Below are 5,788 nucleotides of genomic sequence, written 5' to 3' on the forward strand. Positions count from 1 at the left end.
TGTCGCGGTGGGCAAGTGATATAACCGGTGAGAGGCTAAAGCACCGGTTATCACCGTTTCACCGACTATCGCGGCAAGCCTGGCACTTAGCTTAGCCCAGTTCATTCAATGGTACCAAACAGAGATAAAGTTAGAAATGACCAAACACATTGTTTTCCCTATTTAATACGAGTATTTATACGATTAAATATGGTGGCACAAAATAAAACATGGTGCTTTTAAAAGCGGGTTAAAAAGGGTAACTATATTGTATGGTGGAATAGCACTTTTGGGAGTACTTCAACTCGCCTGAAAAATCTGCTCCCCTTCTCCCTCTCATAATGATTATAGTTACCCTTTTAAACCCACTTTTAAAAGCGCCACATTTTATTTTGTTCCACCATATTTGATCTACTCGTATTAAATAGGGAAAACGTTAATGTGTTTGATAATTTCTAACTTTATCTCTGTTTGGTACCATTGAATGAACTGGGCTAAGCTAAGTGCTACCAAAGTGTCGCCGCACGCCACAGTTCTTAAGTGCACGCACTAAGATGATAGGGGTATGTATTGACTCTTCTTAGTTAAAAGGATAGTTCACTTTGAAATTAAATTTTGATATGTTTTAGCTTACCTCAGGGGCATCCAAGATGTAGGTGTCTTGGTTTCCGCGGTACTTTCACTTTTGATATTTTTAGGTCAAACCGTTGTTGTCTGTCAGTCATATAATGCAGGTCTATGGTCACTTACTAAATGTTACTTCAAAGAGCATGCACAGAGAAGTCCAAATTAAACAACTGTCCATCATAAGTACACATTGATGGCCTAAGACACGAAACGAGCGGTTTGTGTGAGAAAACGAACACTATATTGTTTTTGTCCCTTGTACACAACCACGTCTGTGCTTAGTCTGCACATGCGCCGGAAGAGATCTCCTGGATGAGTTTGCGCGAGCATACGTAATTGTTTTCTTTCACGTCGGTTTAAACATCCCGGATAAGCGCAAATCAGTACAATTTCTATTTACTGTCTTACCTATAATCTCTGTTCTGTGTAAACAATGAGTGATGTACACGTGCGAGAGATCACTTCCGGCGCATGCGCAGACTAAGCACAGATGTGGTTGTGTACAAGGGGCAAAAACGATATAAATAGTGTTCGCTTTCTCACACCAACCGCTCGTTTCGTGTCTAAGGCCATCAATGTGTACTTACGATGGACAGTTGCTTAATTTGGACTTCTCTGAATGCTCTTTGAGGTAATGTTTACCTCATAGACCTGCATTATATGACTGACAGACAAGAACGGTTTGACCTAAAAACATCAAAAGTGAAACTACCACGGAAACAAAGACACCTACATCTTGGATGCCCTTGAGGTAAGCTAAAACATATCAAAACTTAATTTCAAAGTGAACTATTGCTTTAAGGTAATAACAGTTTAATATGACAAAACGATGGAGTATCCCTTTAAAACAATAATATCTAAAATAACAATGGTCTTAAACTTTAAAACAGTGTAACAGTGTAAGTGCTTATAGTAGCAAGGAGAAGAAAAGAGTTTCTTATCTCAGCAACTTGCTCTTCAAAGAGTGAACTCTTGCGGTGCAAGAGGGTGATCCCACTCCAATGAACAGGCGTTGTATCACTTCAAAAGTGAATTTTAATTCCTTTAGAAAGTCAATGTTTAATGTGTACACCAGGCCCATCAGGTTCAGAAAAGCATTAGGTATGTCACTCAGGTGACGCATCACCACTTCTTCCTCAATCACCAGGGCAACGTCATTGTAGAATTCTGGGAGAGGCTCCATCACATTTTCCACAACCACTAGGACTCCGATCACATCCTTTTCACGGTCACTGGGCTTTGTAGAATGAAAACAAAATTAAGGTACTATTACTTATAACCAATTTCACAAACAATTTAAAGTCCCCAGACCCCTACAAATTAAGAGATCTAATGTTCAATATTCCCTCGTTTTGCCTTAAAGGTTTCAGCATACCTTGCATATCTTCATGAATTTAGAAGGAGTCTCTCGCATGTATCACGGCAGCCCAAGCAATGCTGCAGTCCTCATCCTTTGGTTTGTTGTCTGTAAAATATATGATGGTTAAAGTACCTCCTTTATTGGTTCAATCCTTTGTTTTTCTTTTAATTTATCCTTTCACCCCCTCCCTCTGTCTTGAAAAATAAAAACATTAATTTCAAATATGTACACTTTTTGCATGCTTTTGTTGTAAATAATTTACCAGTGATGTGGTACAACAACAACAGTTGTTTGTTACCTTTTGTTCAGCACCAAAATAAGATTTAATAGTAGATGTAACCAGCTGATGTCACTTAAACCACGAGTGTCTAAGGGTGGTTCACACTGGGCTCGTTTGCTGTGATCTGAACTCCTAACCCGATTGTTCCCGACCCCGGCAGCGTTGGTCTGATTTCACACTCAACTGATTTCTGTCAAACCCTGGTGCGTTATTACGTTATCACAAACGTGCATGAAGCATAATAGAAAACAGATTCCACACGCTATGCGCGAACACACTGAAGGCTCACTATCGCTCGTATCCAAGGTAAATCATCAACACTATCATGCCTTACATGTATTATATTTAACTAAATACATCATAATAAGCTAAAACGCATGCGCAGGTCACATTACTTCCTGAACAAGTGCGCACGCGGCACGGTTTGAGTGCAACCGAACAAAGACCACTTCCTCCAGGTAGTCTTGGCTTCGGTACCCCAGTGCACACCCAAGTCCACATGACAAAATCATACTGTGACACTGTCATGTGGACTCGGATGTGCACTGTTTCAGGAAGAAATGTGACCTGCCCATAAGTTAGCTTATTATGATGCATTTAGTTAAATATAATACATGTAAGGGATGATAGTGTTGATGATTTACCTTGGATACGAGTGAGAATGAGCCTTCAGTGTGTTTGTGCATAGCATGTGGAACCAGGACAACAAATCTAAAAATCCACTGTCTCCTTAAAAGAGTTAATTTGCAAGCAGCAGAAGCCCACATTATATGACACACACAAACACACACACACACAGCACCGAATTAATAAAAAAAGCTATATATTGACCAGTGTTGTTTTCTATCATAATAACGCACCAGGGTTCGATCGAAATCGAATCCATTTGAGTTTGAAACCAGACCAACGCTGCGGGGTCACCGGGAACAATCGCGTTTGGGCTATATGCCACAAAGTAAACCATGATCAGACAGAACAAATTCAGTCACTTTGTGCAATTAAAGGTAATTACATCAATGTAGTGCACTTTACGAGTAAAAATAAGTGACATAGATCTATGAGGAATTTAAAAATCTTTGGTTGCATATATGCATGGTAATAATAGGGCACACAAATGAGATTCACCATTGGTCAAAACATGTTTATAGAATAATAAGTGGTAGCATTTAATAAAGATTTATTATTTATCACTGAACATCAAGCAACCTTAGCACCCTAAATTTGAAGTGGATACTGCAACATTAAAGTTTATCATTTAAATGATGATGTGACTTTGCCTTTTCAGACACCCAGGAATTTAGTCAAGTCAATTTGTTTTTTGCATTAATCTTTTGGCAAAGCATAACAGTCAAGAGCTACGCGTTTCACACACACATGCAGGCAAACAAGATCTACGAGTGTGTCATTATACTATTCTGTAATCGCATGCGTTAACGCAAACACGCAAATTAGATTCACAAACCATCAGCTAATGTGTGTTTTTGTCAGGATTATGTGGGATCTGATTCATGTGGATGCGCGCGTTAACGCATGCGCGTAGAGAATATTATAATGCAAGCAAAACGTTTTGACACAAATGCAACTTTATATTGATATCGTGAGACAGCATTTGAAATGCAAGCACCTGCTTCTCTTAATTTCTTCTAAAATGCTGCCTGTCTCTGCCTATTCCTTCTATCCATGCCCACCGCCACTTATTTAAGTGCTTTATCAATTAGGTCATATCTTTCCTGTTCTTTATAAACTTACTTTCCATCCTGCGGATTCCTTGCTACGTGACATCTCCGGTCTCCGCACGGTACCTGCAGCTGGATCTCTCAACCACACTTTAAAGACCCGCCCCATTCTACTTCTGATTGGCTAGTTTAGTTTGGTTGAGAGTAAAATATGTGTTCCTCTCATCCTATTTGTGGGTGAACGCATGAACGCGAAATGATATGAATATATCAACGTTATATATATATTTTTTTTAATTCGCAGCCAACGCCGCACGCCGGAGATCCGGCACGGTGCATGAAAACTTTAAACCATGCGAAAAAGCTATTTTGGGCCATTTTACACCAATTAACATGCTAAAAAGTAACTGTACACGTTTTTATCTGTTTACCAACATTAACTTACACTAGTCAAAGACGACTTCTCTTTCTGCTCACGTCTCGACAACAGCTCGGTGTCTAACACTGTGTGTGTGGCTCCTGATTAACGTTAACTTACCAATCAAGTTGTCTTAAATTAATACGCAAACGAAACAAGCCTATTTTTTTACATGAAAGAAAGAACAAAGCGGGGTATACTTACTATAAAAATCCATCTGTAGTCGTTCAAATAAGAGCTCCTTCGTCGTCTTTTTTCTCCCATCAGCAACTCCTGTAGTGATCTCGTCCTCTCGTGCAGAAAATGGCGATGGCGCCTCTTGTTCAAATTCGTTAAAGTAGTACGTCATTATGACGTAGAGATTCTGGCACATGCGCATGAGGCAAAAAAATTGAAAGAACCTATGTTTTGTTGTTATATGAACACCTTATTTTAAGTTTTGAATTTCCCTGCAAGTTGAGGTTGATATAACTCATCCTTCTGCGTAGTGAGACACTGCAAGTTGACAGGACATGATTTTACTTGTCCACCTGACTAAAACTCAGAATCACTTTTTACAGTGTACTGTAGCTAGGGTGAACTGTTAATACTGTAAATGAATAAAATGATTAATACTCTTGTAAACTTCAATACAGGGGTTTTCAAACTGTGGGTCGGGACTCACTTGTGGGTCACACAGTGGGATACGGTGGTTCATGCAAAATCGCTTGGCTTTTTAGTCCAATTAATGACTGGCAATGATTTTGAAATGATAGACTGTAAATGAGGTAAATACCAGACAAATGTGATATACATATATATACAGTCTTGTTCAAAATAATAGCAGTACAATGTGACTAACCAGAATAATCAAGGTTTTTAGTATATTTTTTTATTGCTACATGGCAAACAAGTTACCAGTAGGTTCAGTAGATTCTCAGAAAACAAATGAGACCCAGCATTCATGATATACACGCTCTTAAGGCTGTGCAATTGGGCAAGTAGTTGAATTAGTTGAAAGGGGTGTGTTCAAAAAAATAGCAGTGTGGCATTCAATAACTGAGGTCATCAATTTTGTGAAGAAACAGGTGTGAATCAGGTGGCCCCTATTTAAGGATGAAGCCAACACTTGTTGAACATGCATTTGAAAGCTGAGGAAAATGGGTCGTTCAAGACATTGTTCAGAAGAACAGCGTACTTTGATTAAAAAGTTGATTGGAGAGGGGAAAATGCGAGGTGCAAAAAATGATAGGCTGTTCAGCTAAAATGATCTCCAATGCCTTAAAATGGAGAGCAAAACCAGAGAGACGTGGAAGAAAACGGAAGACAACCATCAAAATGGATAGAAGAATAACCAGAATGGCAAAGGCTCAGTCAATGATCACCTCCAGGATGATCAAAGACAGTCTGGAGTTACCTGTAAGTACTGTGACAGTTAGAAGACGTCTGTGTGAAGCTAATCTATTTTC

At 39.1% G+C, this 5,788-nt stretch overlaps 1 long non-coding RNA gene across 1 annotated transcript; it reads right to left on the minus strand.

The window, feature by feature from the left end:
* Nucleotides 1-1,327: 1,327 nt before the first annotated feature.
* LOC135770411 (uncharacterized) lies at nt 1,328-4,771 on the minus strand. Its single transcript, XR_010542617.2, has 3 exons — nt 4,545-4,771; nt 1,982-2,071; nt 1,328-1,843 (listed from the first exon to the last, which is right to left on the minus strand). It is a non-coding gene; the product is annotated as an uncharacterized lncRNA (long non-coding RNA).
* Between the last annotated feature and the right edge of the window lie 1,017 nt (nt 4,772-5,788).

Source organism: Paramisgurnus dabryanus, chromosome 8 (assembly GCF_030506205.2).
Source record: "Paramisgurnus dabryanus chromosome 8, PD_genome_1.1, whole genome shotgun sequence".
Classification (NCBI taxonomy): Eukaryota; Metazoa; Chordata; class Actinopteri; order Cypriniformes; family Cobitidae; genus Paramisgurnus; species Paramisgurnus dabryanus.